The 21093-nt window shown below is 35.7% G+C and overlaps 1 protein-coding gene across 7 annotated transcripts in view; it reads left to right on the plus strand.

Moving 5' to 3' along the window:
- The first annotated feature begins 1942 nt into the window (after positions 1–1942).
- The window catches only part of ATP10B (ATPase phospholipid transporting 10B (putative)), a 391956-nt gene continuing 372805 nt past the window's right edge, over positions 1943–21093 (plus strand). For all 7 annotated transcript variants that reach the window (XM_027606553.2, XM_027606554.2, XM_027606555.2 and 4 more), the window contains exon 1: positions 1943–2157. The gene's annotated coding sequence lies outside the window, so the exon portion shown is untranslated. The remainder of the gene's footprint in view (positions 2158–21093) is intronic.

Here is a 21093-nt window from a genome sequence, read left to right on the forward strand (position 1 = left end):
TTATAAGTCTCTAGGAATGCATCCATTTCTTCCAGACTATCTAATTTGCTGCCATTTAGTTGCTCATAATATGTTCTTATAATTGTATTTGGTGTTGGTTGTGATCTCTCCTCTTTCATTCATGATTTTATTTCTTTGGGTCCTTTCTCTTTTCTTTTTGATAAATCTGGCCAGGGGTTTATCAGTCTTAGTCTTTCAAAGAACCAGTTCCTAGTTTTGTTGATCTGTTCTACTGTTCTTTTGGTTTCTATTTCATTGATTTCTGTACTGATCTTTATTATCTCTCTTCTCTTGCTGGGTTTAGGCTTTATTTGCTGTTCTTTCTCCAGCTCCTTTAGGTGTGAACATACCATTTCTTATCTATTATTTGTTATTAGGGCTCTAATTAGCTAGTCTGTGGCATTTAATTCCAACTCCATGATATAAATAACTTGCCACATGCAAGTATTTACAATTTCTAAGCAGATTGGAAAGTAAGTCTATGCTTTGAGAACTCGTATTTATTGGTCAGCATGACTCCCTTGTCCTAAAATTGTATGTACCTCCCTCTCTCTATTGGGGAAATGATGAGGGGAAAGAACATTGGTTGTAGAAGTAAGCAGATGTGGTTTTTGTTCTGTGTCTGCCACTAATTTCCTGTGTGGCCTTGAGTAAATTTAACTTCTCTAAGCTTCAGTGTCCTCACCCATGGCACAAGGAAGCAGCACTAAATGACTTCTGATTACCTTCTGGTGCTAACATTTTGTGATTAACCAAATCTGTGATTCTAGGCCACATTTGTGCTGAGAAACCATGAGACTCTGAGAAAAGTGAGGAAAGGAACAGTACTTGCAAAGCACTCCTCTTTAGCAGATGGAGAACTGTGGAATGCCAAGTGCCTTTAAAAAAAAAAAAAAGTTCTAGACTATCTAAAGTGTTAGGCAAATTCCATGTTCTTAAAAATCCATAACTTATATCTTACAGCTATTCCAATTTTAGATGTGTGGGTGTTTCGTCCCTTCTAACATGTTTTTATGTCCAATTTTTCTTAGTAGTCTGATAGGATCCAACAGTACACAGACGTTCACAATTACCCTAGCAACCAGCCAAGATCCTATGGAAAGATTTTCATGAAGTTAGACATTATGTTCATTTTTTCCCCACCTCTTTTTATTCCCAAGTTGGGTAATATTACCCTTTTGCTACCCTCAGAATAGGCTTGTTGCTTGCTCTATCTTGTTTTATTTGTGGACTCACCAATAACTATCCACCAATATGGCAATTGGTTCATGACATTTACCCCAGTTAGCAGAATTACAGACAACTCAGTAAAAAGATTATACACAAAAATTTCCTTTAGGGCATGAATCAGCACTCTCCATGAGCCCATAAATAAGTCTGGTTTTCTGTATGTCTAAAGCATTCACATAATCCGTAAGTATAATATATTGGTCCCACTTTCCTTATTTTGTATAATCAAACAGTAATCAATAAGAACTACGACTGCTGCAAAATGAGACTTCTGAGGCTTTGAGGGTAAATTTATCACCAGCACGTGTATAAAAGTCACTGCAGAATTTTTCTCTCTTTAAGTGCCCTTGAAACCCAGTAACTGAATTATGTTCCAGGCCCCCAAGGAGAACTACAAGGTTATAATTGTCTCACACTTAATTACATGCATTGCAAAAGGTAAATGGACAAAGTCTTTCTTGTGCCAGGTATAGAGAATAAAATCACTTACGAATTTTGATATTGCTGGATCATTGATTCACAGAAAGTAGAAATTTATGCAAGACCCATGTCTAACAGTGACGGTGCTGTGTAAATGTGCAGCCAAGCCAAGAACACTGCCTTCACTGTTCTGGGCCTGGGGCCCACACTCACAGTCCTGCTATTCTCCTTCTCTTGTGGCCCTAGTGAGGCAGCTTATTTTTCCCATTTCCTTTATGGGCCACAGTTGTTATTTGCCAGGCCGTCTTCTTCTCTGAGTTTCCAAGACAGTGTTAGTTTAATGCCTTGTCTTGACACTATCAGATATAATCAGAGAAATGAAAAATGCCTTGGGAAAGATAAATGATATTTTAGCCAAGCTGTACAAGAGAAATAGTGCTACTTTCAAGTCCTATTTTCCATAGCTTCTAATGGAGCCTGCTCAGGAGGATCATCAGCTTTTCTGGGGTAAGTAAAAGCGACCTGACCCTTTCCATATAATGGCGGAATGATTACCTCTTATGATCACTAATCCTAAATTTTGAATCAGGCCCAGGATATACCTACTTTTCTTCATAGTGCATTTGATATGTCATTTGGCTTGCTGGGTAAAGATCCACATCCCTTTTGTAACAGAATGTTGCATTTTTCTTTAACTGATTTCATCAGGAAAAGCTGATGGCAAATGCTACTTTCTTATGCAAGAGTGTGCTGCCTGAATGTACCTACACACGTTTTGTAAATAACATATATGTAACATGTATATAAATAATATATCTTGCATTCATCCAACACAGCCTGAGGAAGTAGATGGAGTTAGTGTGTTGTTCTCAAAGCAGAAAGAAACTACAGCTTAGAAGAAGAGAGTGAGATTATTACATGCCTTTCTAATTTCATTTTGATAAACTCCAAAGCATTGTGGTGGTTTTCAACTATAGGTGGGAATTTTGACTCTCCTTTGAGTTCAAAGGAAAAAACTGATATTTAAAGAAAACTATTTTTACTCCCTGAGTATAAACTATTCTCTCCAGAAAAAGCCCCATGTATGCAGGCAGGCCGGTGAGGAATACCTTTAGTATAATCCTACTGTGACATGGGGTAAAACCTCTCCAATCACAGGTGAAAAGTAAATTTTTTAACTCTGAGCAACTAGTTCTTTAGCCTGCCAGAGTTCATATACCTGGTGGAATTCATTTGTCCTCTTAAATTGCTACACAACTCGGGTCAAGATAGTCAGAGAGGAATTGAAATTCTGGGGAAGAACCAGACCTTCAGTAGCCAATCTGGCACCCTACTCCATTCTTCTCCCATAAGCCTTTCTCTGTTTCCAGATATTGCAGACGTATAGTCAACAGTGCTAGGAATGTTATTCTTTTAACAGATGCACTGTTCCGTTAAGCCATTAATCAAGCAAATCACAGATGTTTTCTTTCTAGATGTTACTATAATTACTCCTAATAACACCTGCTGAATTTGTAATTTCATTGCCATTGATGACTTTTTAAAAATTTATCAGATAATTCATTTTTTAAATTCTGTTTATATGGATATCAGTTGTATTTTTCTACCTTGAAGAGTTCAGGATCTCTCCTCCAGTTGTCACCACGTATTTGCCAAAGAATATAACAGGGTAACCTCACATATGGTAGATAAATAGGTTCTTGAAAGACTGAAGGTTGAAAGTCACATGCTGAGTTTGCAATCAAACCATATTCTCCTTATACGGAAAGATGGGTATTATCATTTTGAGGCATATGGTGCTAATAAATCCAGGTGAAGGAATCTGCCATTCTTAAAGTCAGAGCCAGGAAGGGAGCTTAGCCCAGCTGCCTGGTGTACAGATGGTGAAACTGGGACCCAGAGAAATGAAGTCTCCATTACTAAGACAAAATAACGACCAGAGTCCAAGGCTCATGGCTTGCAATCTATTGTTATCTCTTCTACCACACCAGTTCTCCAAAGAGCCCCTGCCGTATCAGGAGGAAATAAAAATCTCCTTCCTGACTCAGTCAAAACAGTTCAGATTTCTGAGATTCATTCTACACACTTACCCACTCTCCTAAAAGTAAAATTTAGCCAGACATTCTTCAATCCTGATTTGAACTGAGTGAGCTCTATCTTCATGGCTGATTAAATATCACTGATATCTCCTGTTGTAGTGACATCATTTTAAAATTTCCTTCTAAAACTTTCAAGCTTATGGAGTGCTTTTTCCTTCTCAAAATTTAGGTCCCTATAAAATATGCTTCTATTAAGAGATTGGTAATTGGGTAGTGACAATAGCAGTGGTGTGGCTTAGAAAAAAAATAGGCATTGGAATTGAACTTAGAATTGAATCTCTGATCTTCTGCTTAGTAACTGTGTGATCTCAGACAAGTTACCTAAATTTTCACATCCTCACATTGAAACAGAGTGTTTGTGTAATCACCTGGTACACACAGTGATTGGCTTATAGAGGCACTTAACAATTATTGGTTATTGCTATTAATTAGAACCATATGAAAGAATGGTAACTGTCATGGCATTTTTTAAATGTTCTCTAACATCTAGAGGAGAGAAGAAGAATCTCATTTTCTGCTTTTGGTGTTAATGATCATGGGCTGTTATGACCAGTGCAGAGAGCCTTGTAGATAGTTAGCAGCCTACAAACTGTATTATTGAAGAGGAGGTACTCTGACCCCTTAGCCAAGGGTGTTACAGGCTGCTCTGTTGTGGTGTAGTATCAATCTGAACTCATTAGATTGAAGAAACAATGCAGGACCACAAGAATACATTGAGTGTTTCTTCGTCTCACCCATTTCATTAAATAAAAATTCCAAATCCCATCAATCACCAGCGAACTTAATGGCGACATGTTCTCAACCTCTTCCTCCCCAATTATGACTCAGAGCAGTGGTTCTGGTAATGTGGTTCCTGGGCCAGCTGCATCAGCTTTACTTATTAGAAATGCAAATTCTTGGGCCCAACTAGGGACATGCTGAATCAGAAACCCTGGGGAAGACTTAAAAATCTGCTTTTAACAAGCTCCCGGGATAATACTGATGCTTACTAGAGTTAAAGAACCATAACCTGGAGAATCAGCCCAGGTGCTACAGTGTTTCTCAAAGTGAGGAGGAGGTACCAGGGCAGGACTCAGAATGATCCGAGATAGGACAACGTGACTTTCAAGTAGTGAAAATTTCCCTATCTTGATTCTCTTTCAATCTTTAAGTCTCAGTTTGTTGTTTATAGGCCTCTAATACCTCTCTAACCATTGCTAATCTTTTTCAACAAAGAGAGTAGGATGCAAATCCTGTGTCTTTAAGGAGTGGCAGAATCTAACTAAAATTCAGTGATAATTTGTTTCTTTCTATTTACTTTTATGGATACCTTCAATTTATGGCCCACTGTATTTGTTTTACATTTAATTGTGATAAAAAGTGGTTTTTTATATGTGTTTAGTCAAGGGGCCCCTTGTGGCAAAGTCGGTTAAGTGGCTGTTTCTTGGTTTCTGCTCAGGTTGTGATCTCAGGGTGATGAGATTAAGCCCCAGTTGGGGCTCAGTCCAGAGTCTGCTTGAGATTCTCTCCCTCTCCCTCTGCCCTTCCTGCTCATGCTCTTTCTCTCTCTCAAAATAAAATAAATAAATCTTAAAAAAATAACCAGTCAATTTAAGGAAAAGGTTAAGAAAACAATATAGCTAGTGTATGGATATGGCAAAAATCAGTGATGCCAGAGTGAATGCATTCGGAGAAATGCTGGCATAGTAGAGACAATATTGTCTGTACTACTTTTCCTAGCCTCAATTTTCTCATCATCAAACAAGAATGATGATACTAACATCGTAGAAGTGGTATAAGAATTTATGTATGAGAAATACTGGCTGTAATCCTCAGGTACTTGGTACTTGCCACATTCTTATTCTCTTGCCACATTCTTATTTTCTCAAGCTTTAGTCAGTTTGCTGTGTGGCCTCCAAGATACCATTTCTTTTGGGGCTTCTGAGACCTCACTTGTAAGTCAACAAAAGGAGACTTGATCTCAAAAGCCCCTTCTAGCTCTTAACTAATATGTATATACATGTATGTTGTGTCTATGTGTGTGTATATAAACATATAATAAAATCTGTATTCCCTACCCTTATGCAAACATGAAATAGGCATAAGTAGCTATGTTCCCCAGACATAAACCTTGAGTGCTTGGGAATAATATTGAAAGTGAATGAGCTGTGTTGGAAAAATAAAAAGCTATGAGGAATGTGTGAGCTGATGTACATTTCAGAGCTCAAAGGTAATTTCATTGTATTTTATTATCATCTGTCAACCTTAAAGCAATAGCGAGACTAGAAAATAGATTGTCATGGAGGTTTCTGAGGACAGTGGTTTCCATGAGTTGGTGTAAATATATTCAGAGAGACTTGTTCCTACTTAATAACTCACGTTTTTCCTTCTGAATTGCTGATGCATTCACTTATAGCATTTGAAAGGCAGCTTGTCCTTTGCTGTCAAGTGAACTTGATAGAATAATAGAAAATTCTGAAAAATTCAATCGGATCTTGTTGCTCCTCAAGGGAATTTCTTGACTATGTATTCTATTTAAGGAGAAAGAGTCGGCAGTGTTTTTTTGCTCTTGTACAAAATGCTGACCAAGTTTAACAGCACAGGGTCTAGTTAGCAGGTGCCACATTGAGTTTTCCTTTCTCAGCATTCCAGAGGATGGTGCTGCTGGAGTTTGGGGCGTCCTTTGGCAGGTGAAAGAAATACTTAAGGGTACAATACAAGCTGGAACTGTTATGAAATCACAGGTGATAACCATCAGCATGTTTATTGCTTATAACATTCTCATCAATTGGACCTAAAAACAAAAAAGTGGTGAACTTAGTTTCTCTCAATCACAATGTAAAATAGCTTGCACTGTTTTTTATATAACTGACTATTAAGGAGTCCCAGAAGATAGATGCTCTCCAATATTGGCGATTCTGATGAAACACCCCAGTGGGACTATTTGACCCAATTCAACTGTCAATTAATTGAAAATTACTATGTGAGGTACAGGGAATGTGCTTGAAGTCAGATGGACAAAGTTTCAAGTTATCTCACTATCTCTTTAAGCTCTGGTCTCCACATCTATAAACTAAGAATAAAACATTCCTACCTCACAAGACTGTCCTGAGAATTAATGATGGAAATAATTAGAACAACTAATAGTCACTGAGCACTTACTGCCTGCCAGGTGTCATTCTAAGGGCTAGGATCATTTAAGGCTCCATAAATCTGAGCCTAGGTTATTAGTTCCAGGTTATGGAAATGGGAACAGACCCTAGAGAGAAATTAATTCTCCATACATTATGTAGTCTGGCTCCAGTTGCCTCTTCTTTAAGGCTTTAAAAACACTTGATATTATTCCTAACATTTCAACTCATAAATGAGCCATGTGAAATTACAGATACTTGACCATTTTTTCATATAAAAATAGCAATTTCATGTTCTACCTTATAAACATTAAATATGGATTTATAGTAGCCACAGTTGTTGTGGCTAATAATCCTAGCAATGATACTGATTTTATCTTTGAAACTTGTTAATATAAGGAATGCAGGTAGCATTATAGTGTAAAGACCACTAGCGTGAAAATTAGGATCTGGGTAAACTCTAGGTCTCGGTTTCCCCACTTGTAAAATAATGGCATTTGTCTTCTCTAGCTCTAATATTCAATGGCAGAGCTTTTAAAACTATGTATGAAAAATGACCTTTTTGGGGGCGCCTGGGTGGCTCAGTCAGTTAAGCGTCTGCCTTCAGGTCAGGTCATGATCTCAGGGTCCTGGGATCCAGCCCTGCATCAGGCTCTCTGCTCAGCAGGGAATCTGCTTCTCCCTCTCACTCTCTCTCTGTGCTTGCTCAGTCTCCCTCTCAAATAGATAAAATCTTTTAAAAAAGAGAGACTTTTTTGATCTAATTCATATTTAATAACTAGTTCTATCATGAATGACTAGTACATAGTTCATGTCATACACAAGGTGAGTTTACTATACACATGTTTAGATATTGTAGTAGAGTCAAATCGTACCCATTTCTAAACACATATTAATTTCTTTAACTTGTAAACCATTAATAAACCATGCATGGGCACTGGTTCATGAACTATACTTCGAGTAGCATTAGAACTCTGTGATATATAAATACATTCTTAAAGAAAAATTGTGTGTGTGTGTTCATTCCCTTCCCTTTAAAAAATGTATTCTTTGGAGATTACAGATGATTATTTAAAAACATAAGGAATTATAAAAAGAAAGGCCACAGATGTGTGATAGAAATATCACTCAGGGCATTTGATTAGAGAAAAGAAAGCAGTGTGTTCCACTGTCTGTTAGTACATTTATATTTAATTTTTTTTAATTTAAAAATAGTTAAACTCCTTCCATGTTGTGTTTGAAGCACTAAGGAATTAGGGTTAATTGAGGCATGGCGCCTGTTCTCCAGAAGCTCACAGTCCAGCCAGAGATGCCAGCAAATAAGTACATAATTGTAGGATAATAGATAAGGCTCTAACAGAAAACTAATGAAAAAGTATTTAATTTGGCTTGGGTATCAGAGGGGTTTCACCCCTAAGGTATAATTTCCTATATTTTGTTGTTTAGAATGTTTTTACTTTACTAAAATACCTCTTATTTATGTATATATAACTCACAAAAACAATGGGCTAATCTTGAGACTAATCTGCATCAAAGGATTGATGAATTATAATAAAATGAACACACAAATGTATGTAGTTCAAGAAACCACCACATGATCAAAATTAGAAATTTTTTAGCTTTCTGGAAGGTTCTGATGTGCCCCTTCCTCAATCATTGCCCTCTTCATCTTCACAAATGTAACCACCATCCTGATTTCTAATACCAAGGATTAAATCCGTGTGTTCTTCAATCCTACTTATAACTACATCAAAAAGAAAATATCTAGAAATAAATTTAACCAAGGAAGTGAAAGACCTGTATATTGAAAACTATAAGACATTAATGAAAGAAATTAAAGAAGATATAAATAAATGGATATTCCATGCTCATGGATTATAAGAATATTGCTGAAGTGTCCATACCTATTCAAAGCAATCTACAGATTCAATGCAATCCCTGTCAAATTTCCCATGTCATTTTTCACAGTAACAGAACAAATAATCCTAGAATTGGTATCACAAGAGATCCAAATAGCAAAAGCAATCTTAGAAGAACAAAGCTAGAGACATCATGCTTCATGATTTCAAACTATATTATAAAGCTAGAGTAATTAAAACAGTAAGGATATTGACATAACATATACATAGATCATTGAACAGAATAGAGAGCTTAGAAATAAGCCCATGCATATATGATCAATTTATGAAAAAGAAAAGAATATATAAGGAAAAGACAATCTCTTCAATAAGTGATGTTGGGAAAACTGGACAGCCACAAGCAAAATAAAACTGACCACTATCTTACCATTCACAAAAATTAACTCAGAATGGGTTAGAAAGAAGAAAACATAGGCAGGTTAAGCTCCTTGACCTAGGTCTTGGCAATATTTTTTTTGAATTTGACACCAAAAGCAAAAGCAACAAAATAAAAAACAAGTGAGAATACATCAAACTAAAAGTTTCTGCACAGCAAAGGAAACAATCAACAAAATTAAAAGGCAACCTGCTAAATGGGAGAAAATATTTGCAAATCATATTATTTGGCAAGGGGCTAATACCTACATAAAGACCTCACAACTCAATAGCAAAAAACATTCTGATTTAAAAATGTGCAGAAGATTTGAATAGACATTTTTCCAAAGAAGACATACAGATGGGCAATAATACATGAAAAGATGCTCCACATCATTAATCATCAGAAAAATGCAAATTACAGCTAGAGATAGTACCTCATACCTGTTAGAGTGACTTTTATCAAAAAGATAAGAAATAACAAGTTTTGACAAGGATGTGGAGAAAAGAGAACCCCTGTGCAGTTGGTGGGAATGTAAATTGGTGTAGTCACTATGGAAAACAGTATGGAGTTGCCTCAAAAATTAAAAATAAAACTACCATATAATGTAGCAATTCCATTTCTGAGTATTTATCCAAAGAAAATAAAACACTACCTTGGAAAGATATATGCACCTCCATGGTCAGTGCAGCATTTTTTGCATTTATTTATTATTTACAATAGCCATTTATTGCATTATTCATAATCGCCAAATATGGGGAAAAACTAAGCATCCATTGATGGATGAACGGATAAAGAAATTGTGAGATATATACATATATATATATATATATATATATATACACAGACACACACATACATACACACACACACTGGATAAAGAACTGTAGTTCTGTGTGTGTATATATGTATGTATGTGTATATATATATACACACACAGTGTATGTATAGTTCTTTGTAGATATATATATACACAATAGAATATTATTTAGTCATAAATATTGGACAGCCATAAAATTGGATAAAGAATTGTGGTAGTTTATACACACACACACAATGGAATATTATTTAGCCATAAAAAATGAAATCTTGACATTTGCAAAAACATGGGTGGACCTCATGGGCATTATGCTAAGTGAAACAAGTTAGAAAAAGACAACATATGACCCCTCTTATATGTGAAACCTAAACAAAACAAAAACAAACTCCTAGATACAGATAACAGATGGTTGCCAGGGATGAGGGGGAGACATGAGTGAAAAATAAAAATAAAAAAAGTTATGTAGTAAAGTAGAAACCCCAATTGTATTTGTAATATGTTAGACTAAAACACATTGTATATGAACTAAGCATGGCGAAAAGCTAGAAAACTATCAGCGTATTAATAGGAGTTTTACTTGGGTCATAAAAAAATATTTTTCTTCTACTCTTAAGTATTTTCCACATCTGCTATAATGAGTATGTATTACCTTCATAATGGGAAAAAAGTAACTAGTAAAGTTTATTTTAAAAGACTAGGAAAAAATAAAAGATAATAAAAAATTAAAAAGACGTCTTTAGGCCTGGGTGGGCTGTCAGAACCCTGAAATGGTGATCACTGCTGGCTGCCATGTCTGAGAGGATAGTCCATCATTGTTCAGTCCCCATAATGACATTTATTGAGTATTGTCCATAGGCAGAGGTTTAGATGAGGGGCAGTGGTTCTAATGGGGTTCTAGAAGGATGCAAAAAACAACTTAATAAACATGGAAGACAGGCAAAGTAGAATGAGAACTATAGCCATGGGATCAAGCCTGGTATTTGCCACTTACCCACTGTGAACTTGGACACTCCTTTGTCTCTGGGCTTTCAGCTCTTACTTGGGAGAATGAGGAATGTGGACTACATGATCACCAAGGTCTCTTTCAGTTCTAAAATTATGCTGAGATCCTTCTGCCTCCCCCCAAGAGTTTAAAAGGGAGACCTGACCATAAGACCTAGATAGCAAATTCAGGGGCCTGAATGCTGGGTTTTTTACTTAGTAATGTTGCTAACTTCTTGGCCTTAGTTTTTTCTCCTTAAGGTTGAAAAAAGCATATATGCCTGTTCTTTAAATCTTATGCAAATGGAATCACACTGATGGATTCCCTTGTGTCTGTTTTTGTTCAATGTGATTCAAAAATCATGGTTCCCAAACTGTGCCCAAAGCATCACAGGACACTGTCAGATATTTTTAAATTTTAGAGAAAAAGTAATACTCAATATGTCAGAAACTGGACAAAGTAATAGCTTATGGTAGTTCACAATTTCAACATTAGATTGTACCATGTTTCTTTTTATGTGTCATAGTTTTGCACATTTTAAGGGCAGCTCTGATTAAAAGTAAATACATGCAAAAGGCAACATGGAAGAAAAAATGAGGGTGGCAGTACCTAATCTGATTCTAAACTTTCAGAAGCTGTGCAGTGCCCAGTAGGCACATACATCCCATTTGTAGGTTATTGTGGCTATTTAAGAATGAAATAAAAATGTTAGGTTTTTTTTCTTTTAATTGTGTACTTTTTAAGCATAGCTTCTAAGTTGTTAGGACATAAATATTTATTAAGTTGCTGGGAGATGCCTACTCAATAATCAGAACTGTTAGGTATTTCTTTTGGTGTAGCAACATTATGAAAAAATTCCTGAGACATTAAGAGAACCTAAGAAAATTTGGAAATTTTTGCTCTATGGAAATCCATTTCTGTTTGTTTCCTAATACATATAAGAGTTATGTGTACACTATACAGTAGCCTATTAAGTGTGCAATAATGTGTCTAAAAAAAAGTACGTGCCTAATTTTAAAAATATTTTGCTAAAAAATGCAAACCATCATTTGAGCTTTCAGGTAGTCATAATCTTTCTGCTGGTGGAGTTTCTTGCCTCAGTGTTGATGGCTGCCAACTGATTGGGGTGGTGGTTACTGAAGGATGGGTGTATATGGCATTTTCTTAAAATAGATTTTAAGAAATCTAAAACATTGATTGACTCTACCTTTCACAAATAATTTCTCTGTAGCATGTGTTTCTGTTCAATAGCATTTTACCACAGTAGAACTTCTTTCAAAATTGGAATCAATCTCAAAGCCTGCTGCTGCTTTATCATCTAAGTTTATGTATATATTCTAAATTATTTGTTGTCCTTTCAACAGTCTTCACATCTTCACCAGGGATAGATTCCATTTCAAAAAAACACTTTTTTTGCTCATCTATAAGAAACAACTCTTCATCCATTCAAGTTTTATCAGGAGATTGCTTCAATTCAGTCACATCTTCAGGCTCCACTTCTAATTCTAGTTCTCTTGTTATTTCTACCATATCTGCAGTTACAGCTTCCACTGAAGTCTTAAACCCCTCCAAGACATCTATGAGGGTTGGAATCAACTGCTTCCAAACTCCTGTTCATGTTGGTATTTTGACCTCTTCTCATGTATCATGAATATTCTTCATGATACCTAAGATGATGGATATTTTCCAGAAGGTTTTCAATTCACCATAACCAGATCCATCAGAGAAATTACTATATATGGCAGCTACAGACTTTATATATTTCTCAAGTATTAAGACTTGGAAGTCAAAATTACTCCTTGATCTGTGGGCTGCAGAATGGATGTTGTGTTAGCAAGCATGAAAACAACATTCATCTTGTTGCACATCTCCATCAGAGCTCTTGGATGACCAGGTACATTGTCAGTGAGCAGCAACATTTTGAAAGGAATCTTTTTTTTCTGAGCAGTAGGTCTCAACAGGAGGCTTAAAATATTTCAGTTGACCATGTTGTAAACAGATGAACTGTCATCAGACTTTGTTGTTCTAAATATAGTGCACAGGCAAAGTAGATCTAGCATAATTCTTAAGGGCCCTAAGATTTTCAGAATGGATTTTCAGCATTGGATTCAGCATAAAGTCACTAGCCACATTAGTCCCTAAGAAGAGAATCAATCTTTCCTTTGAAGCTTTAGAGCCATGCATTGACTTCTCCTTTCTAGCTATGAAGTCCTAAATGACATCTTCTTCCAACAGAAGCATGTTTTGTCTACATTGAAATCTGTTGTTTAGTGCAGCCACCTTCATTAATTATCTTAAAAAATAAAAAAATAAAAAAATTAATTATCTTAGATACGTCTACTAGATAACTTGCTGCAGCTTCTATATCAGCGCTTGCTGCTTCACCTTGACTTTTATGTTACGGAGACACCTTCTTTCCTTAAACGTCATGAACCAACCTCTGCTAGCTTCAAACTTCTGCAGCTTCCTCACCTCTCTCAGCATTCATAAAATGGAAGACAATTAGGACCTTGCTCTGTATTAGGATTTGACTTACGGGAATGTTGTGGCTGGTTTGATCTTCTATCCAGATCACTAAAATTTTCTCTGTATCAGCAATAAGGCTATTGCACTTTCTTACCCTTTGTGTGTTCACAAGAGTAACATTTTTAATTTCCTTCAAGAACTTTTCCTTTGCATTCACAACTGCCTGTTTGGTGCAAGAGGCCTGGTTTAGATGTATCTCAGTTTTCAACATGCCTTCTTCACTGAGCTTAATCATTTCTAGCTTTTGATTTAAAGTGAGAGACATGTCACTCTTCCTTTCATTTGAACACTTAGAGGCCATTATAGAGTCATTAATTGTCCTAATTTCAATATTGTTGTGTCTCAGGGAAAAGTTAGAACTGACCACAGATAACTGCAACAAATATAATAATTATGAAAAAATTTGAGATATTGGAAGAATTACCAAAATGTGACACAAAGACACAACATGAGCAAATGCTATTGGAAAAATGCTGCTAATAGACTTTGCTCTACCCAGGGTTGTCATAAACCTTGAATTTATTAAATCAAACAAACAAAAAATGCCCCTCATTATCTCTGAAGCAGGTAGGAAATGCAATAAAGGGAAGCACAGTAAAACAACATATCCCTGAATGTTGTGAGAGTAATCCTCCCATTTGGCTGATTAACACATTAATGACCACAGGTGTGTGCTGCATGCGTATACACACACACACACACATACATTTAGGTGAGGATATTTAAATTCTACTTTCTTAGTAAAATTCAATTATACAATGCAATGTTATCAACTGTAGCCACCAATTTATACTTTAGAATGTCAGACTTTATCCAATAGTTAAAAAGTTTATATTCTTTACCAAAACTCTCCTTATTTTCCCCAACTGCTAGGTTCTGGTAACCACTTCTCTACTGTCTGTTTCTATGAATTTGACTTTTTTTTTCTTTTTTTAGATTTCCCAAATAAGGTATACCCTGCAGTGTTGGTATTTCTCTGTCTGGATTATTTCAGTTAGCATATGTCCTCAAGGTCTCTCCATGTTTGTCACAAATGGCAAGATTTCATTTTTTCTCATTGCTGAATAATATTCCATTGTGTATATACCACATCTTTATTCATCTGTTGATAGATACTTAGGTTGTTTCCATATATTGGCTATTGTGAGTAATGCTGCAATGAACATAGGAGTGCAGCTATTTCTTTGATAGCCTGTTTTTATTTCCCTTGAATCCCACAGAAATGGGATTGCTGGATCATATGGCAGTTCTATTTTTAATTATTTGAGGAACCTCTATACTGTCTTCCATAGTGGTTGCACCAATTCACATTCCTACCAACAGTGAATGAGGTTTCCTTTTCTCCACATCCTCACCAACATTCATTATCTCTTGTCTTTTTGACGATACTCATCCTAATAGGTGTGATGATATCTTACTATGATTTTAATTTGTGTTTTTCTGATAATTATAAAGTTGAGCTCCTTTCCATGTACCTGTTGACCATCTGTATGTCTTCTCTGGATAAATATTTATTCAGATCCTCTGCCTATTTTAAAATCAGATTGGTTTTTGTTTTTTGCTATTGAGTTGTATAAGATCTTTATGGTTTTATGTAGTAACCCCCATTAAGACATATGATTTGCAAATATTTTCTCACATTCCGTAGGTTGCCTTTCATCTTATAGGTGGTTTCTTTTGCTATGCAGAGCTTTTTAGTTTGATGTAGTTTCAGTTGTTTTTTCTTTTGTTGCCTTTGCTTTTAGTGTCAAATCCAAAAGTTATTGCCAAGATTGATGTCAAGGAGCTTAACGCCTATAATTTCTTCTAGGAGTTTTATGGTTTCAGGTCTCATGTTCAAGTTTTTGAGTTAATATTTGCATATGGTATAAGGCAGGGATCCACTTTCATTCTTTTGCATGTGATTGTCCAGTTTTCCCAGCACTATTTTTCAAAGATAAATTATATATCATATCTTCTTTGCTCCTTGTCATAAATTAATTGATTGTATATGCATAGGTTTGTGTCTGGGCTTTCTTTTTGGTTCCACTGATATGTTTGTTTTTATGTCAGTACCATACTGATTTGATTATGAGAGCCTTTTAATTTGGTTTGAAGTCAGAAAGTGTGATGTCCCTAGCGTTGTTATTCTTGCTTAAGATTGGTTTAGCTTCTATGAAGCCTATTGTGATTCCATTCAGATTTTAGGATTGTTTGTTTTATTTCTGTGAAGATTGCCACTGGAATTTTGATAGAGATGGCATTGAATCTGTAGATGGCCCAACAATATTAATTCTTCCAGCTTGTGAACAGAGGATATCTTCTCATTTATTTGTATCTTCTTCAATTTCTTTCATCAATGTCTTACAGATTTCAGTGTACAGATCTTTCACTTCTTGGTTAAATTTATTCCTAAGTATTTTGCAATTTGATGCAATTATAAATGGGATTGTTTTCTTATTTTCTCTTTTTGATAGTTCATTGTTAGTGTATAGAATCAAAGCTGCTTTTTGTAAATTGTGTAATCCCGTAACTTTACTGAATTTGTTTATTCTAACAGTTTTTTTAATGGAGTCTTTAGGGTTTCTATATGTAAAATGTCATCTGCCAATAGAGACAATTTTACTTCTTTCCAATTTGGATGACTTTTATTTCTTTTTCTTGCCTAATTGATCTGGCTATAATTTCCAAAACGATATTGAATAAAAGTGGTGGTAGTGGGCATCCTTGTCCTTTTCCTGACTTTAGAGGAAAAGCTGAAAGCTTTTAGAATATTCAGTTTTTCACTCTTGGGTATGTTGTTAGCTGTGTGCTTCTTTTTTTGTGTATGTGTTATGTTAGCTGTGTGCTTCTTGTATAAGGCCTTTCTTTTGTTGAAATATGTTCCCTCTATACAAATTTGTTAAAAGTGATTATCATGAATAGATAAGGAATTTTGTCAAATGTTTTTCCTGCATCTGCTGAAATGATCATGTGAATTTCTTAATAAAGAATTGATTGATTTGTGTGTGTGTGTGTGTGTGTGTGTGTGTGTGTGTGTGTGTGTGTGTGTGGATTTTAAGCCATTCTTGCATCCCTGGAATAAATACCACTTCATCACAGTGTATAATCCTTTTTTTTTAATTTAAATTTTAGGTAGTTAATATACAGTGAAATATTGGTTTCTGGAGTAGAATTTATCACTTACGTACAGTGCTCATCATAACAAGTGCCCTCCTTAATACCCATCACCCATTTAGCCCATCCCCCCACCCACCTCCCTCCATCAACCCTCAGTTTGTTCTCTAATGTTAAGTCTCTTATGGCTTGTTTCCCTCTCTCCTTTTTTTTCTTTCCTCCCCTTCCCAAATGGTCATCTGTTTTCTTTCTTAAATTCCACATGAGTGAGATCATATGGTATTTGTTTTTCTCTGACTGATTTATTTCACTTAGCATAATACACTCTAGTTCTATCCATGTTGTTGCAAATGGCAAGATGTCATTATTTTTTATGGCTAAGTAATATTTCATTTTATATACATATCACATTTTCTTTATCCATTCATCAGTCGATGGACATATGGGTTCTCTCCATAGTTTGGCTATTGTTGATAATTCTGCTATAAACATCAGGGTGCATGTATTCCTTCAAATCTGTATTTCTGTATCCTTTGGGTAAATACCTAGTGGTGCAATTGCTGGATTGTAGGGTAGTTCTACTTTTAATGTTTTAAAGAACCTCCATACTGTTCTCCAGAGTGCCTGCACCAGTTTTCATTCCCACCAACAGGGCAAGAGGGTTCCCCCTTTCTCTGCATCCTCACCAACACCTGTTTCTTGTGTTATTAATTTTAGCCATCCTGACAGGTATGAGATGGTGTCTCATTGTGGTTTTGATTTGTATTTCTCTGATGATGGGGGATGTTGAGCATCTTTTCAAGTGTCTGTTAGCCATCTGGATGTCTTTTTTGGAAAAGGTCTATTCTTGTCTTCTTACCATTTCTTAATTGGGTTATTTGTTTTTTGGGTGTTGAGTTTGATAAGTTCTTTATAGATTTTGGATACTAACCCTTTATCAGATATGTAACTTTCAAATATCTTTTCCCATTCTATAGGCTACCTTTTAGTTGTATTGACTTTCTTTTGCTGTGCAGAAGCTTTTTATCTTGATGAACTACCAATAATTCATTTTTGTTTTGGTTTTCCTTGCCTGTGGTGACATGTCTAGTAAGAAGTTGTTTGGCCAAGGTCAAAGACATTGCTGGCTGTGTTCTCTAGAGTTTTGATGGTTTCTTGTCTCACATTAAGGTATTTCAACCATTTGAATTTATTTTTGTATATGGTATAAGAAAGTGGTCCAGTTTCATTCTTCGGCATATAGCTACCCAGTTTTCCCAACACCATTTGTTGAAGAGACTGTTTTTTTTCCATTAGATATTCTTTCCTGCTTTGTTGAAGATTAGTTGGCCATAGAGCTGAAGGTCCATTTCTGGGCTCTCTATTCTGTTCCATTGATCTATGTGTCTGTTTTTGTGCCAGTACCATACTGTCTTGATGACTACAGCTTTGTAACATAGTTTGAGATTCAGAATCATGATGTTTTTCTTTTTTCAGAATTGCTTTGGTTATTCTGGGTCTTTTGTGGTTCTGTACAAATTTTAGGATTATTTGTTCTAGCTCTGTGAAAATGCTGGTGGTATTTTGATGGGGATTGCATTAATTGTGTAGATTGCTTTGGGTTAGCATAGACATTTTAACAATGTTCTTCCAAACCATGAGCATGGAACGCTTTTCTATTTCTTTGTGTCCTCTTCAATTTCTTTCATAAGTGTTCTATAGTTTTCAGAATATAGATCTTTTACTTCTTTAGTTAGATTTATTCCTAGGTATATTATTGGTTTGTGTGCAATTGCAAGTAGGATTGATTCCTTGATTTCTTATTCTGCTGCTTCATTATTGGTGTATAGAAATGCAACAGATTTCTGCATATTGGTTTTATATCTTGCAACTTTGCTGAATTCATGTATGAATTCTAGCAATTTTTGGGTGGAGTCTTTCAGGTTTTCTACATAGAGTATCATGTCATCTGCAAATAGTGAAAGTTTGACTTCTTCCTTGCCAATTTGGATGCCTGTTAATTCTTTTTGTTGTCTGATTGCTGAGGCTAAGACTTCCAGTACTACGTTAAATAACAGTGAGAGTGGACATCTTTGTCTTGGTCCTGACCATAAGGGAAAGGCTCTCAGTTTTTCCCCATTGAGGATGATATTAGCTGTGGGCCTTCCATATAAGGCTTTTATGATGTTAAGTTATGTTCCATCTCTCCCTACTTTGTTGAGGGTTTATCAGGAAAGAATGCTATGTTTTGTCAAATGCTTTTTCTGCATCTATTGACAGGATCATTTGGTTCTTATCCTTTCTTTTATTAATATGGTGAATTACATTGATTGATTTGCAAATATTGAACCTCCCCTACAGACCACAAGTAAATCCCACTTGATCATGTTGAGTAATTCTTTTAATGTACTTACTGTCGAATTCAGTTTGCTAGTATTTTGTTGAAAATTTTTATATCCATGTTCATCATGGATATTGGCCTGTACTTCTCCTTTTTAGTGGGTCTTTGTCTGGTTTTGGAATCAAGGTAATGTTGGTTTCAGAGAATGAGTTTGGAAGTTTTCTTTCCATTTCTATTTTTTTGGAACAGTTTGAGAAGACTAGGTATTAACTCTTCTTTATGTGTCTGATAGAATTCGCCTATGAAGCCATCCATCCCAGGACTTTTGTTTGTTCAGAGATTTTTGATTACTGATTCAATTTCTTTGCTGGTTATGGGTATTTTCAAATTTTCTATTTCTTCCCATTTCAGTTTTGGTAGTCTCTAAGTTTCTAGGAATTTGCCCACTTCTTCCAGGTTGCCCAATCTGTTGGCATATAATTTTTCATAGTATTCTCTTATAATTGTTTATATTTCTGTGGTGTTGGTTGTGATCTCGCCTCTCTCATTCATGATTTTATCTACTTGGGTCCTTTCTCTTTTCTTTTTGATAAGTCTGGCTAGGGACTTATCAATTTTATCAATTCTTTCAGAGAACCAGCTCTTAGTTTCATTAATCTGTTCTACTGGTTGTTTGTTTCTACATCATTTATTTCTGCTCTACTCTTTATTATTTCCCTTCTTCTACTGACTTCAGGCTTTATTTGCTATTTCATTTCTAGCTCCTTTAAGTGTAAGGTTAGGTTGTATATTTGACTTCTCTTGCTTCTTGAGGTAGGCCTGTACTATAGTATACTTCCCTTTTAAGACTGCTTTTGCTGCATCCTCAGGTTTTGGGCTGTCGTGCTTTCATTATCATTTGCTTCCATGTATTTTTTAAATACTTCTTTTCCTGGTTAACCCATTCATTCTTTAGTAGGATGTTCTTTAACCTCCATGTGTATGACATCTTTCCAAATTTTTCTTGTGGTTGACTTCCAGTTTCATAGCATGGTAGCCTGAAAATATGCACGGTATGATCCCAATCTTTTTATGCCTGTTAAGGATTGATTTCTGACCCCATATGTGACCTATTCTGGACAATGTTCCATGTGCAAGAATGTGTATGTTGCTGCTTTAGGATGAAATGTTCTAAAGATACCTGTTAAGTCCATATGGTCCACTGTATCATTCAAAGCCATTGTTTCCTTATTAATCTTCTGCTTAGATGATCTATCCATTGCTGTAAGTGAGGTGTTAAAGTTCCCTACTATTGGGTGCCTGGGTGGCTCAGTTGGTTAAGTGACTGCCTTCGGCTCAGGTCGTGATCCTGGAGTCCTGGGATCGAGTCCCACATTGGGCTCCCTGCTCAGCGGGGCGTCTGCTTCTCTCTCTGACCCTCTTCCCTCTCGTGCTCTCTGTCTCTCATTCTCTCTCAAATAAATAAATAAAATCTTTTTAAAAAAAATAAAGTTCCCTACTATGATTGTATTATCATTGAGTTTCTTTATGTTTATTACTAATTGATTTATATATTTGGGGGCTCCCAAGTTGGCATAAATATTTATAATTGTTATATCTTCTTGATGGATAGACCCCTTAATTATGATATGATGCCGTACTTCATTTATTGTTACATTTGTTGTTCTAAAATCTAGTTTATCTGATATAAGTATGACTACTCTGGCTTTCTTTTGATGTCCACTAGCGTGATAGACGGTTCTCCATCCCCTCACTTTCAATCTGCAGGTGTCTTTAGGTCTAAAATGAGTCTCTTGTAGGCAGCATATACATGGGTCTTTTTTTTTTTTTATTTATCCATTCTGATAACGTATGTCTTTTGATTGGCACATTTAGTCCATTTAAATTCACAGTGATTATTGAGAGATATGATTTTAGCGCCATTGTTCTACTTGTAGAGCTGGTGTTTCTGATGATGTTCTCTGGTCCTTTCTAGTCTTTGTTGTTTTGTTCTTTTTTTCTCCACTCAAAGAATTTCCCTTAAAATTTCTCATAGGGCTAGTTTAGTTGTAGTTTAGCTTTTGTTTGTCTGAAAAACTCTTTATCTCTCCTATTTTTTTTAAAAGATTTTATTTATTTATTCATGAGAGACAGAGGGAGAGAGAGAGAGAGAGAAGCAGAGGGAGAAGCAGGCTCCCAAGGAGCAGGGAGCCCGATGCGGGACTCGATCCCAGGAC

Source organism: Zalophus californianus, chromosome 5 (genome assembly GCF_009762305.2).
Source record: "Zalophus californianus isolate mZalCal1 chromosome 5, mZalCal1.pri.v2, whole genome shotgun sequence".
NCBI classification, from domain to species: Eukaryota; Metazoa; Chordata; class Mammalia; order Carnivora; family Otariidae; genus Zalophus; species Zalophus californianus.